A 16,118-nucleotide genomic window follows, 5' to 3' on the forward strand; every position below is an offset into this window, starting at 1 on the left:
ATAATATGCCATGAAGTAGGACCACGGGGACTGCGTGAAGGGGTGCTGAGTTGTTCCAATGTGGGCATAGTACACCCCTTCCCCTATAAATGCAATCAAGGTATCCAGGGAGAGAGTCAATCAATAGGTGGAGAGCCTTAAGTCTGGGTTGGGTGAAGCAGGAATATTCCAGTCAAGTAAAGTAATTTATCAGAGGTTGCCAAATGTAGGTAAACCTATTGTCCTTGTGAGCTCTCCTATGGGACAGGTGTTCCATAGCCGTAACTTGCCATAATCGTGTAAACCATTGGGCAAATGGTGGGGCAGAGTTCTTCTTCCAGAGAAGTACAATTAGTTGTTTGGTGGCACCTAGCATACGGTTTATTAAGTGCCAATCAACATGAGACAAAGCTGCCAAAGTCTGAGGGCTAATACTTAACATCACAGTGTTATAAGAATGCGGGAGGGAGAAGGCCAGAGCACCTTCAATGTGGCTCAGATCCTCCTTCAAGTAAATGGCAATAAGAGGGCATGACTACTTTATATGGAGGAAGTCGCTGGTTGTTGATAGGGAGCACCAGCACCGAGCTGGGGTAGATGGGTAGAAAGTGTGTAAGAGTGCTGAGATGTTATACCACCTTGTTATCAATTTATAAGCCATCTCACACTATGGGGTGCTTTTATATATCTCGGGGATACCGCTCCATAACTGATCCCATTGTTTCTGCGAAACTCCATCAGTAGTGTCAAACTGCTACTGCGATTGTTAGGCATGGAGGTGGGCAGGGGTAGAGTGCTTGAAGTTCTCTTTACACTGATCAAAAGTCTTGATTGTGTCACCCATGAAAAAATTGCTTAGTGCACAACAATCTTCATACCTCCATTTAGAAAAGGCATGTTCATTTGGTGTGAGCCTGCAAAGCCAGCATGAAGTCTGGATTGCGGGACAGTGGTTTGTTTGGGGAGGGGAAGGTGGTGAGACCCCTTTTAAGTGCTATCCTGTCCCAGATCTCAAGAACCGCCTTGGTGGAAGTAGCTTTGTATGCGCTCCATGGTCTAGCATGTTTAGGGCTAGATCCCAGAGGAGACCGCACACCACCGCTCGGTCAATGTCGAGCCAATGCTTTTCACTTTCACTGATGACTCATTCTAAATTCAGCGTAGATGAGCCACTTCGATGAGATTGGGACAACCCAGCCCCCCCCGGACCCAAGGGAGCATCAGTATTATATTTGAAAATCTCTGGTGCTCCCCACCCCAGATGAATGTAGGAGGCCTCGTTCGAGGTGAAGAATATTATCCTGGGTGATGGGGATGGGCAGAGTGTGGAAAAGGTAAAGGATTTTCAACTAAATGGACTTTTCAACAGTCGTTAAGACATCCCAGCCAGAAAACCTGAAGCAGCTCCCATCTGTTGTGAATCCTCCATGACCGACCCTGATAGTCTGGCAAATTATCGTGTGCGTACAAGAGGCTAGCATGGGCGTTAATTTCAAACCGAGGTACCTGAGAGATCACAGACCCCACAGAAAAGGAGTGAGGGTCTGCAAGGTGGGCAGGTCCTGTTTGAGCATTGTCACTTCCAAGTATATTTCAAGACCATATCATTATGTTATGGACCAAATCAGCCTCACAACAGTTGGGCATTTTTTATCAAATTAAGTTTTTAGATCTTTTTCTGATTTGCAAACAAATCACTGCCTGACACGGTCTATTTTTTAAACATATGCAGCTGAGAGAAGTAAGTATGAGGTTCAATAAAATTCAATTATTTGAACTACTGTATGCAACACAAAGAGTTCTGAAGATTCACAAGTTGAATATTATTTTTTATCAATGCTGTGTTTGAAGATTTATCCATTAAATAGTTCATGAAATTAGATAGTGAAGCAGCTGGGGCTCATGTAGTTAGGAGCGGTAGGCAGTAGGGCTGGATTGGGGGGGGTATTTGACTGACGGCCACATGGGAAAATCAAAAAATTAATGAATTTTTCCTTTTCCTTGTCTGTCGAAATCACCCCCCACCTGACCCAGCTGCCCTACCGCTCTTACTTGCACGGACTACGGCTGTAGTGAAGTACGAAAGGAAGAGATCATTACATCATTGGAAATGGGATATAATCAATTTACAGCCACAGGTTTATGTTTATAACAGTTCAAGAAAGCAAATACGTTATATGCCTAAGAAAATGGGACCAGGTCTTAACCCACAGACATCTTATGGCCAAATGAAGGCATATTTGGGGTATGACCAGCACAGCGCCAACCCCATACCCCTAGACTCAATTGTATACTTTATTGGCGCTTGAAAATGATTGAGTACTTGGCTCATCCGGGCCATCCCAGACCACACACACCCCCGTAGATCATTTACTGGCACAGTGGGAGACAAACCTGGGATGCCTCTTTACGCAGAACAAATAGGACCAAGTGCCCCGTCAAAATTTCTTGCATCACCAGATTTCAATATATTCCACATAACATACTCCATCGGGCATATCTCACCCCAGAGCGACTCAGTAGGATCTAAGCAATAGAACTTCATCCTGCTTGTGCTGCTCTGCCACACATACAGACATCAAACACATGTTTTGTGACTACCCCAGCATCCAAATCTTCTGGAACACTGTTTGCACAAATCTCTCAATGACCATAAGTCTCCCACAATGGCATAAACAAAAGTGCTGCCTACTGGGGCTTTATCGTCATTCCAAGATAGCCCAACTGTAGGAAATTGCCCTTTTTTGACATGGTTACCCCCACTTATTGACTGGTGTTTGATGTGATTTTGACTGGAAGGGCTCTGGGTTCCTCCTAACAAGGCCCCGAGTGCCAGATATCTTTCACAGAACTGCACAATTGTTTCCCCAATTGGCAAAACCTTTAGCGCTCCCTGTAAGTACCTAGTAAATGGTACCCCTGATACATAGGGCCATGAGGATAAAGAGGGTCCTTGAGGGCTGCAGCACAAATTTTTCCACCCTAAGGGATCCCTCACCGAACAAATACAGACTGCCACTGCAGGCTGCGTGTCTTGGTGCAGACAAAAGTGAAAGCATGACATGTCACACATTCCTGTGTGCCGTGCTATCAGGCACTGCATGCATTATAGGTACATCGCCCCTACAGCAGGCCTTACATACGTAAGACAGGGTGCACTATAGAACAAGTGAGGGCATACCTGCATGAGCAGATATGCCCCTACGCTGGTCCGTTCCATCGCTGCCAGTGCATGTGACAAGGGAAGCCGTTTTAAATACATGTGCTAGACACTGGTGAAAATGAGTTCAACAGCTACATGATGGCTTCACTGAAACTAGAGATCTTTGGTATCAAACATCTTGTATTAATAAACTCACACTGATTCCAGGGCTAGCTTTCTCAATACATGCACCCAGAGGGCAACTTAGAGATGCCCCCTGAAAACCTACCAACTACTGGTGTGCTCACAGACTGGTCTTAGCCAGCCTGTCACCCCAGATAAGTTTCTAACCCCCAAGAGTGAAGGCCTTTGCTCTCAGGAGGTCAGTAACAAAGTCTGCTCGGGCAGAGGGTGTTTACACCCCTTCCCACATGATGACCTGCGAATTAGTATGTCAAGGCAGGAGCTTCAAAGAGCCCACCACCTTTTGTATGCGAATCAGGCTTTCCTCAAAGGAGAGGATGTTGACCCTCCCTCTTGACCAGGGCCCATTTGACGCATGGACAAGGTGGGGAAACTAGTTGTCAGAGTGGTGTGCTCAACTTCAGGCTAGTTCCATCCCTAAGGTGGGCTACCTGAAGTGAAGGCAGCATTTTAGACTCTGCCACCTTGGTGATGGCAAACTTAGGAACTCTGTGACTGGGTTATGCCCACTTCCCACAGGAAGTGGTCATATAGGAGCCATAGTGACCCCCGGGGTAGGCAGCCCATTGGCTACTACCCTACACTCACCTAATGCCCATAAATTAAGTTTCTAGGGAAGCCAGATCCTGATGACCTGAAAGAGGAAGACAGACGTGAAGAGTTGCAAGAACAGGACACCAGGAATGGACTTTGTGCCAACCCTGCCAGCCTGCCTGCTGACTTCAACAATTGCTCCAAAGTCGACTTGTCCTGCAGTTACTGTGTCTCCAAAGCCTGAGATATGTGCCAGCACTTCACCCAAGAACAAGGAACTCCAGTGGAGCGGTGGAGCTGCTTTACTGCATCCTGCAGGCACCCCAAGAGACCTGTGGGGACTCTGGACCCTCAAAAGCCCAAAACCGGAAAGCACCACTGCACCCGTGCTGCCTAGTCCTAGCTAGAATGGGCCAACAGTGCCAGTGTTGTTCCCTGGCCCTCCAGAGACAAAGTCCACCTTGGACTTGCCCACTGTGGACTCACCGACGCTGACTACAGCCTCTGTTTCCAGGCCCCCTTGACCGCAATTTCTCCCCATGAAAAAAACTTGACACCTGAGGACACCTCTGTGCCCATCGCCCTTGACCCGTGGAGAAGAGGACCAACACTGTTTCCATGTCCCTGAGCATTTTCAGGCCTGAACATTCCTGTTGGTTCAGCCCGACTGGCCTCCCCAGTCCAAACCTGTAGCCTCTTTTCACGAAGACCAATCCCTATAGACTAACATTAGGCCCTTAACGCTGTATTGCACCTCACCAACTGGCTGCCCCACTGCCTCCCAGTGTGACCTCTTGGTGCTGCTTTGGACCTTGCCCCATATGCACCTTAACAAAAAAGTCTAATGGGGCATACCCAAATAACCCTCCCACGCCTGGGTAAGGAACATCTAGTAGATATAAAGAAACTTGGCTAAGAGGGATCAATCTCTTGTTTATTTTTACTCAAGAAACAATCAATTTTCTCGGTAATTACTTATTTCTTATAAGAAAAGTGTATTCATCATTATTTATCAGGGACGAATATCTCTTGGTAGACATCAGAACACTTCAACACATAATATATACAAATTTAACAGACATGAAAACAAAACAAAACACCTCTATCTACAATTTCATTAGATCATATAAATACACATACACTTTATGTACACAGCAAATTATCAAATGTCAATTCCCCTAATCGTGATTCCAAATCGATGTATACTTGTTATTTACAGTAATACATTTGGAGGTAATCCTTTTTGGCATCCGAGGTATTACTCCTCTCCTATTGTTTTATGTGTCTGCCAAACAAAATAATTCTTGGATCAACACAATCAGTGGATTCCTCCTACGTCAGTATGTCGACGCGTTCGCGTTTCAGCCTCCAAATATTTGGCCTCTTCAGGACGGGGATAACAGACTATCTAGTTCAGGTCCAAGCGGGTCTCGCATAAGCAGTTACGCAAATACAGAGTCTCCTCAGCGTCTAGAATGTCTACTGCCTGGTTCTAGTCCGGGCAGGTCTTTCATGTGGAGTTACGCAAATTCAGTGTCTTTTCCACATCTGGTCCATTGCCTCGGCATGTGGACGTCACCGTACGTCTGGTTCAAACCACTAAGGGGTCGCTTTAGATTCTTCCAATCGATCCCCACAAACTCATCCAATGATAAGGAAGGTAACAAGCACGCCTATTACTCCGCCGCTTCTGTTCCACCGAAGGAAACCGCCCATATGCACCTTAAGTCAAGGAGATTATTCTCCTAAGTCACTGTACTCTACCTGTATGCTGTATCTGTTTTTCCTCCCGTAGGATAACATTACAGTCTCTGAAAATTCCACTAAGTGTCGACTTTTGAAAACTTAATGTATTTCTATCTCACAACATACTTACTGGATCGTATTGATTCTGGTGCATAAATATATATATAAAGATACAAGTTGTTTTTATAAATTGGAGTGGATCTAATTTGTGATGCGTATGCATCAATCATTTATTGACGGTGTGTGCATTTTGCAGGTGTCTAACACTCCACTCTTATAAGTCTAAGGCTGTTCAACCACGCCTCTCCCCTTGAAGAGCACATTAGGATTGCGAGATCAAGCCCCTGTCCACTTACAAGGGAATATCTGGACTCTTTGCACAGTGTACCTCGTTTTGGTATACTATAAAAAGAGCCAGCTTCCTTCTCCAAGCTACAACAACATTCATTGATCTGGCCTTCCTTATCGCCCAGTGCTCGATCATGATGCATTGGAAAATCCTCAGACTGCATGTCCTAACATCATAGAGTGCAAAGGTCCTCCAGTGGTCTGATGCGGAGTCTACAGTCCTGTGGCGTGAGGAAATCAGAGGGATCTACAAATACCCCATCGCATCGTTGTGGGACAAATTTGTCTTCTCCTTCAGTGATTGCATAAAATATGACATCTGACTGCCCTAAACTGATGGATAATCCTGTAATACTAAAATCTCATAGACACATGCACATTCTGAACTCCCCCGACCTTAAGATCCCACACTCTGCTCCTGCAACACCGCTCTCGCCTACCCCACCTCTCTGTGAGACAAGTGACCACCCAACGCACAACCCTTCCATGCGCAAGCGCTGAGACATTTCCATACATTTCAATTGCACAGTAGGACCAGATCTGCCACAGTTACCACTGTTGGTATTGTTTTTGCTCATCCTCATTGGAGATCTTGCCCCTTTCATTCAACAAATAATTTGCACTGCACCGCCACGATACTCTGCGCTGACACACCTCTCCTCTAACATTAGTGGGTGCAAGACAGTATAAGCACTATGGGGCATATTCTCAAGCACAGAGTTAAAATTATCTCCAGTTTAGCCGCAGAAAACTGCTGCTAAAGCGACGATAATGGGCTTGATGATATGCCGCAGAGAATTCCAATAGAAGCCCATGTTCACAGCAGAACATGGACTTCTATTGGAATTCTCAAGGGCATATTATCAAGCCCATTATCGCCGCTAAACCGGCGATAATTTTTAACGCCGTCCTTGATAATATGCCCCTATTATTTCTTGCTCACTGGCAAGTCACCTTTCCCTTTTTTGGCTTGAAAATATGCAGGAATCAATATCTCTGCACAAACTATGTAACACTACAAAAAAAACTAATAAACAATTGTTTAAATACTCCTCAGAAAATGTTTAAATAAAAATGCAGGATTGATTCGAAAATGTCCTATATGTGATTTTAAAAATGCTTCTAAATTACAGATGTTAATGGATTGTGTCATTTTAGGAGAATTTTGGACTCATGTCACAGCTGCTATTTTCAATTTATTACAACAGCAAACACTTTTAACTACCAAGCCTATTATGCTCGTAAGAGATGATAAATACCACACAAGTAAATAGGGGCAGATCTATATTGGAGATGCGCCACTTTTACGCCGCCGTTGCGTCACTTTTGTGACGCAGCAGCGGTGTAAACCCTGCGCCACGTTGCGCCATATTTACATCGTGATGCATCTATGGAGATGCGTCACGATGTAAAGCCCTGCGCCACGTAAAACCTGCGTCAAGTTTCACGTGGGCGTGTCGACAGAGGGGGGGGCGTTCCGTCGCAGGAACGCCCCTGAAAAGTGACTCAGTCAAATCTATAAGATTTGACTGAGTCACTTTCCCAACACTGATGCGCCAAAACCCTGCGCCTGCTTGAAGCAGGCGTAAGGCTTGACGCACCATGTTAGGTATAGGGTGGGTTGGAACAGTGCTGGAGTTGCGTCACGCTTGCGACGCAACTGAAGCACTGCGCCAACCTTACGCCATCGGATGCGTCACGCATCTGTTTATTCCTGCGCCATGATGCGCCGCATTGTAAATGCGGCGCATCATGTGTGGCGCAAGGGTAAACTTGCGTGAGGCATCATTCCTGGCGCATCCTTGCTGATTTGCAGGGATGCGCCAGGAAACATAAATCTGCCCCATAGTTTTTATATTTAACGCAATTGTAGTGGCAAGATTGAGTATTGTGTTAGACGAGATTATTTCCATTCCATCAAGTATCGTGAAGTAGTTGAATTTTTTGTATCATTTGTACAAACTTGGGGGCAGATTTATGACGACTGGCGCATCCCTGCATATCAGCAGGGATGCGCCAGTTATTATGCGCCACAGCTGCGCCACCATGGATGCGCCGCATTTATAATGCGGCGCACCATGGGGCAAAAACGGCACAGATGCGTGACGCATCTGTGCCAAAAAGTGGCGCATTGCTGGAGTTGCGTCGCAAGCGCGACGCAGCTCCAGCAATGATCTGGGGGGCCCTATCTTTGCAATGCTGCGTCAATCCTTACGCCTGCTTCAAGCAGGCGCAGGGTTTTGACGCAGCATGGGCCTAAAAGTGACTGAGTGAAATCTTGTAGATTTCACTCAGCCACTTTTAGGAGGCGTTCCTGCGCCGGAACGCCCCCACCTGCCCTGGAACGCCTAAATGTGGCGCAGGGCTTTACAACGTGACGCATCTGGGAGATGCGTCACGTTTGTAAATACCCCGCACCATGGCGCAGGATTTGCGCCGCTGCTGCGTCACAAAAGTGACGCAACGGCGGCGTAAATGAGGCGCAAGTCAAACATAAATCTGCCCCTTGAGGTGCAATACAACATGTTAAAGGACCGCATGAAAAAAACTGAATTGAAGAGAAATGGGGGCACTTGCTTATTATACCAAAAAACGTTCTGACCTATATTTTAATGTATAACTCAATGTGATTATTTAACCAATTCATTTATTGATCCTTGAAATATTTTAGTTGCATTAATATATTATGGACCATTTTTAACAAGGGTTGTATTGCTTATGCACCACGCAACAGGGTGCAAATGCGACACAATCCTTGAGAAGCAATTTATCAAACCACGCAAAGCCACCTTGCATAGCCCTGGGCGGCTTGATGAATCAAAGTATTCAAGATATTGACCATAGTTCACGTTAAACAGAATGTTATGAGGATGGATTATCCCTTGAAACAGCAAAGAAATATCAATGGAAGAATAATTCTATTTTTGCAAGTCCTTAATAGAAGCATGTTTCTTGTCCAGGGAAGCCAATAATACCGAAGTGTTCTATGGGAGAAAAGCAGGCAGACTTTTCTCCGATGGGACATGCGCACCTGATTGTATATTATATTTTTTTCGCACAATTGACTTGCTGCTGAATATTCTTATCACTTCTCACACCATCTCATTTCATTCCTTCACTGTGTGATTCTCCATTTTCCAGTCTATTCTTTATGCTCCTTATCTGAATGCTTCTGCAGTTTCCATATTTATTACTGCCCACAAAGCCTAAGAGATAGAGGCTCTGGTGTGTGCTCAGGTTATCCTCTATGAACCTATTTTAAAATATTAAATTTTATTTAACATTGTTTCCTATGTGATTTATAAGTCTCCTCCTCATTATTTTCCATGGGAGGATTTTGCAGTACCAGTGTTTGTCTGTCCATCTAGCTATCTATCTAGCCATCTATATATAGAGAGAGGAAATCAAAAACTTTTTTTCAAAACTTTACAAGCTGTCTAAAGTGTTAAGGCAGTCTTTCAGCAACATTGAATTCTGCCTTAATTACTGGAGGTAGCGTGACTATAACTCTTGTTGTACTATTAATTAATTGGTATACGAACCACTCTTCTGTTTCTAACTGTAAGAAAATAGATTATTAGCTGGGAAGAATGTGTGTCCTACCCAAGTAATACCTCCAAAATCTTGCCACTTCCAACACACAAGTTCAATAAATAAACCTGAGCCCAACCACTAGTAACTTTGGCACTGCTATGGCAGAAAGTATACAGGCTTAACTTAAGGAAAAATGTGTAAAGTATTTAGCAGAACCAAACAAATTAATACACAATACAGTGAAATTCCCACAAATTATTTCTAAAAATAGAGAAAATGTTAATAAGAAAAATTAAATTAACATTATTAAAATCCAATAAGGAGAACCGAAAATAAGAAATGTCAATGTCTTTGGTCAAAACGCATCAAGAAAAAATAAAGTGCCAATCAGAAGTCAGTGTTCATGGAGGAGAGGACCTAGGTGCAAAATCAGGCTGACCACAATAGAGTGGAGGCTGGAAACACCAAACAGGTTGCCCTAGTCAATGTTTTTTTTTGTCAAAGTTCTCTTTATTTTCCAGATAAGTTCACATTATAAACAAGCAGTCGGTTTACCTCAGCTCAGAGTTTGATTGCTATTTCCAAAAGTACAGTCTTCATAAATACAGAGGTGGACAAGTGCTTAGTATAAACAGGTTGCCCATTATAGAACATACAAACACATTCCCCCCACAGAATATAGTAAATGTATTTAAATTGCCCCCTCCCCCCAAATTAACCTACAAAAAAAGTACGGTACATGGGAGCGTCATAAACAAAAGTGGCAGATTGGTTTCCTGAGAAATATTGCATTATGTTTATCAACAACATTCGGTCAGCATACGTATCTGTCCAGCTTTCCAGTAGTACTATGGGCCTCATTTATGAGAAGTGACGCATCGCTGCGTGAAAGCAGCGATGCGTCACTTCTCAGTGCGCCCTCCTTGCGACATGATGGATGCGTCATATTTACAGTATGACGCATCATGTCGCAAGGAGTTACAGATGTGTCAGTATTTCTGACGTATCTGTAGGCGCAAAAGGTACGCATTGCTGGAGTGTGTCACAAAAGTGACGCAACTCCAGCAATGTGTCCTTTCACATGGGGCAAGCCCCATGTGAAAGGGCCTGTGTCAGTCTTACGTCTGCTGTGCGGCAGGCGTAAGATATTGACGCATTTGCACCCTAGAAGTGGCGCAGTGAAATCTCGTAGATTTCACTACGTCACTTCTACGATGCTTACGTATGTGGGAACACCCACCCTGCATACATTATACCTGACGCTGGTATAATGTAGCGCAGGGGTTTACAAAGTGACGCATCTACCTAGATGGTCCGGTTGATTTTGGGCATTTGAGGTCCACTATCGCTTTGCAAACATCATCCTCCGAGATGGGGCTCCATAGTAATTCATTTTAGGCATCTGAGACTTGGAGCAGGGACACGCTATGTAAACGCCATGTAAATAATTGAACTGCTCAACGACATCTGTTTCATCCGCAGTGTATAAGGATTGGGGGTACTGTCCGAAGACCTGGGCCTTTTCTGAATCACGGGTGATAATCCTGTCTCGTTCACTGCAAATGTCTCTTATATATTCTTTCTCCTTTTTTACCCTCAGTTGCCAAGTGAGAGCCCACTTTATTACCTTTCTCGTATGTTGTGCGTTGGAGGCAGAGAAGGGTAAGCTCTTCCCGGTTGTTATAGATCATGTTTAGTTTCCCCCAAGTGCTGTGACCTTTTCCTGGAGGAGAAAAGTAGGGTTGTCCTTGTGAAGGCACTCAGTGGTCTGGAGCTATGCCTCTAGTCTCTGTCTTTCCTTAGCCCTTAGCTTATTGAGGGAGGAGTTTGACGCTATGCATTGCTTGTGGGGAACACTGCCTTAAAGGCATCCCAACTATTCAGTGAAGAAGTGTCATTTGGATTGTTGTCATGAAAGTAATCATGTATGGTCTTTCTCAGGGTGTCACACACTAGTCTATTATGTATTGAAAATTCTGGGAAAAAACACCTTTTGCATTTAGGGGGCAAAGCTACCCGATCTAGGCGTAAGAACAGCAGCGCAAAATCGTAGAGCGCTATGGGGTAAAATGTGGCCATTTGTAAGGCCTGGGGTAAGGTATTGCCTACAAAAACATAGTCTAGGTGAGAGTAGCTTCTGTGTGAATGTGAGAAGAAAGTATAATCCTGGCCATCCAGATCCAGCCTATGCCGAGCATCCGGTAGGCCCAGCTCTCCAAAGGCTTTGTTCAAAGTTTTATGGAAGCTACTTGTGATTGAGCATTGTGGGTGTGTGCTATCTGTCCCTGAGTCCCTAGTAAGATTGAAGTCATCCATGACTAATTATTACTCATTCTGCAGAGTCCCCCAAAACAGAGAGAAATGTGTGTAAGAACAAAGCTTGATTAGTGTTGGGTGCATATAGTGTAGCAAAAGTACAATGATGACCCAGTATGTGACCCTTCACCATGACATATCTACCCTTCTTATCAGTTGTGCAGCCCTCTGGTGTAAATTTCAAGGATGAGTGGATAAATAATGCCACTCCATTGTGTTTAGATGAAGCCAAAGATTTATATATCATTGGATCGTTTTTGTGTCGGAGCATTTAAGATGAGTTTCTTGGAGTGTTACCACATCGTGTCTTTGGTTTGTAAGATATTTCCACAATTTCTGTATCTTGGCAGGGGAGTTAAGCCCCCATACATTCAATGTCAAGGTTGAGTGAACCATAGTCTAAGACAAGTCAGAGAACTCTGCTATAACATATAACCTTGTAATATCCCCATCAAGTCCTGCCAGCTCCGTGCTCTCTCTCAGTGATCTCTCAAAAGTCTTCTCCCTGTTATCTGTACATTCCAATCTTGGTTGCGTTTAAATCCCCCCATGTACGAAACTAAAAGGTAAGATGTATCCCATAACGCCAACAAAACAGCGAACATTCCCTCCCAGGTGTAACAGTATTAACATTACAAGAGCTCCTATTAGGCATCTCGGTCCGAACCCGCTAAAGCAATCTTAGTAAGGTTGTCAAGAGGGCTGGAAATGTAGCAAGTTAAGACATAAGAATACAAAAGGAAAAAGAGGAAGAAAGAATGTGAGGGAGCTGCCCCCGACGGACCCGGTCATCACAGATGAAGCCTCTGCGACAGTTCAGTCTCATTGGCCGTCTAAACCATTAGTTCTGGAAGCCTTATCTCCCCCCTCCCAATTGGCGAGCCCTTCAAGATTTCTATGACTCCACCGTTGGGTGTAGACTCAAGTTTCTCTAGCATTTCTTGTGCATCTTTTGAAATGATTGGGTATTCGCATTGTCTGTCTTCGTTGAATTCCGGACGGGAGCCTGAAGGTCTACCAACTTCACCATCACTGCCCATTTCGAATGAGACCAGAGGTCGAGAAGCTGCAACGCCTCCTAGAAACCAGTGACATGATTGGGCTTGTTGTGAGAGTCCAACACCAAACCAAAGGGATATGTCCATCTGTATTGATGTTTTCCTGCTGGAGATTGTCAGTATTTGGTCTGAACTGTTTATGTCTCAACCGTGTTGAATTTTCGAGCTGCTTGAAGGATTGCTTTTTTCATCTTGAAGGAGTGCAGCTTGACCAGCACATCTCTAGGACAGTATTTTTCACCCGGTGTAGGGGGGCCCAACCTGTGCACTCTTTCAATCTTCACATTCAGTTGGGTCTCACCGAGCAGCCAAGCGAGGAGACATTGAGTAAAGGCCTCCAGGTCCCATCCCTCCATGTCTTCCTGCATATTCTAAATCTGCACATTGTATCTTTGCGACCTATTTTTGAGGTCCTCACTTTTCAGAATTGAGGTCTTAATTTGGCCGCGGAGAATGTCAATCAAGGTCTGCAAATGCACCATGCGGCCCCCAGGTCCTTCACATTAGCTTCCAGGTCCAGGGCTTGGTGCCAGCAGCACCCAGATCTTCTTGGAGAGTCGTCAAATGGGTGTTAATGTCTGACCTAAGTGCCTCAAGGGAGGAGGCCATGTCCGTCTTCAGCTCCTTTCTCAGTTCTATTTTGAAAACCCTTAAAGAGGCCAAGAAATCATCCTTGGTTAGGGCCATGGTGTCTAAGGAGTGTGGGTCAGGAGGTGAACCTTGGCATTCCGCTGCAGGTAAATAATTGAAGACCCTATTGCTTTGAGCCTTCTTAGGAGGCATAAAGGTTTGATGAGATACTCGATATTAGTACTGCTCTAGAGATTCTCTGCATTTAATCAGTTGAGGCCCTCAAGTGTCCGTATGAGAATGGCATCCAAGGAAGAAATTGCTTGTCGTCATATAGCGTTGCATGAGTGTGCAGAGCCCTGGATCCTCGGGCCTGGCTAATTGTAAGAACACAGCAGCAGCCATGCCGACGTTTCTGCTCTGTTTAGTTTCCTGAAGGGTAGAGGGTACAGCTCCTTGTGCAGATTAGCATGAGAGAAGTGGTAGGTATGCCCACATGGTTATCCAGAGGCACAGGCCGCTACAGCTGTGTACAAGTGCCTGCGCGCACTTCCTGACCTATCCAGCTGCTATTGTGAAGTCAGGCAAGCAGGGGCCCGCCACTAGGCCTCACATCCCATGGGGACAACAGGCTGTGGGGTTCTGTCCCTAATCCGGCTCTCACCGGGCACCGAGGGAGGAAGGCACAGTGTTCAGCCCAGTCCTGTCTTGGGATGTTTCGGGCCGGACCTGCAGCTGCCCAGGAACAGCGAAGCCACGGTGCCGCCACTGGACGTCCCGGCAGGCATCCAAGGCTCAGGAGGGTACTTGTACTCCGGTGGTCCCCAACACCACCCGAGGGGTCCGCCTTACAACACTGGGCAGCTGCTCACCCCCACCGAGCCCAAAGCCTCTTCAGAACAAGGACGAGGCCAATCACCACAAACGCCACCCCTGCAGTCTGCTCTGCAGGGTAAACCGGCAGTCCAGCACATCAACTCAGTAGGCCCCAAAGTCCGCACACTCCATCTGCATCTAGGGTGCTAGGGGATCGTCCCACACTTGTGTGTTGCTCCCCCCTGGTGGGGTGTTAGATCTCGACAATTCCTGTCTCCGGCACTCCCATTTTCAATGCTTTTCCAGCTCTTCAGTTGAGAATGCCTTGAGGACTTATGGAGCACATCCAAACAGCCATCGTGGTTGGCCACCCTAGTCAACGTTTTTACCTTATGGCTTTGATTCTGAAGTGGAAGTCAAAATCCTTCAGTGTGGCAAGTTTGAAGGCTGGGTTTGACAAAGTCTTCTTGAAGTTGGGTATCTGTTGGTTGCGATCCCGTTGAAGCCACTAGTTTAGGTAGAAACAGTTCAGTGCAGTTAAATCCAAACCACCCCCTTCCAAAGTCCTCTTGTTGGTGTGATGCTATACAGGCCTTCTCCCTGTCAATATTTTTATTTTCGGACTTAGTCAATTTTTCTAGCTTAACATTCTCCACCATTGCAAGCCTGAAATGTGTAGCTGATGTCATTTCTCATATGTGGATTTCTTTGCCTTGAGATCCTACTAAATCCCTGGAGTCTTTGAAAGTGCAAACAATTTTGAGGTTTTATTTTTCAGACTTTCTGCAGCAGTTCCTCTTAGTCTCTAAGGCTCTCAGGACCTTAGGAACAGCACATAGGGGCCAGAACCTACTCCAGAAGAGGAGCCTACAGGATCCATAAGAGGTCTACTTGCTACTGGTCAGCTGCTGACTCCAAGAAAAGGCCTATTTTAGCTTTTTGGATTTCTGTAGTTACACAGAAGTTCAGCCGACTGACATCTGGAGTCTACTTCTCTGACTTGGGTACAAGTGGAAAAGATTTAGCCCCGACAGGTCTCAACACAGGACACATACACAAGATCCAGTCCTCTTCTTGTTTGTCCACAGGTTCAGTAAGTGTTCTGATGAGCTGGGGGTAAGGTGCCATTTTTGTAGGATTCATTAGGCAGTGGTTAGGGTCTGGTAACTCCCAGACACTCCCTAAAGTTCCCAGGGTGGCCCACACTTTCTTTTTTAGCAAATCATGTATAGCTTGCTGCAACATATTGCACAATGCACTGTTCTTAGGAAACTCCATCACTGTTAACACCTTCTGCCCCTGGAGGAGGTTAGGTGGACAACTCAGGGGATTCATTGGAGGTCCCCGTCCACAGTTCAACACACCATACTCTTACTACCCCAAAAACAATTTTGGTTGGCCCCCATTGTACCAACACTAATTCCCAGGCATGCCGGGAGGCCCAATGACACAATTTCCCCAGATGCCAAATCCTTTTTTATGGAGGGGCTGGGGAGAGGCAGGGCAGGGCAAAAAGAAGGGAGTGACAGGGGTGCAGTAGGAAGAGTTGGAGCAGAGAGTGACCAGGAGTATGGCGAAGGAACCAACCCCAGGCACGAGTCGGGAATAACTTCCCTAGTGATGAATCTAACAGAAACCCCCCAAAGGGATGCACAAATTAAAGTACTTGATAAGGGTTTGGGGTTCGTACCCACCAACACACCGGACACGTTCAAGATCAGACAAGAATTAGCAGGATTTTTTCGCAACATTCGATTGAGAGTCTTTTTTGGGGACCAGAACAGTGAAGAAGTACTTAGGGGAGATACCAACTTCCGTCCCAAGTCTAAGTTCACCCCAGCCTTAGGGACACTCCTGATTGAGGTAGAGGC

This window comes from Triturus cristatus, chromosome 8 (genome assembly GCF_964204655.1).
Source record: "Triturus cristatus chromosome 8, aTriCri1.1, whole genome shotgun sequence".
Taxonomy (NCBI): domain Eukaryota; kingdom Metazoa; phylum Chordata; class Amphibia; order Caudata; family Salamandridae; genus Triturus; species Triturus cristatus.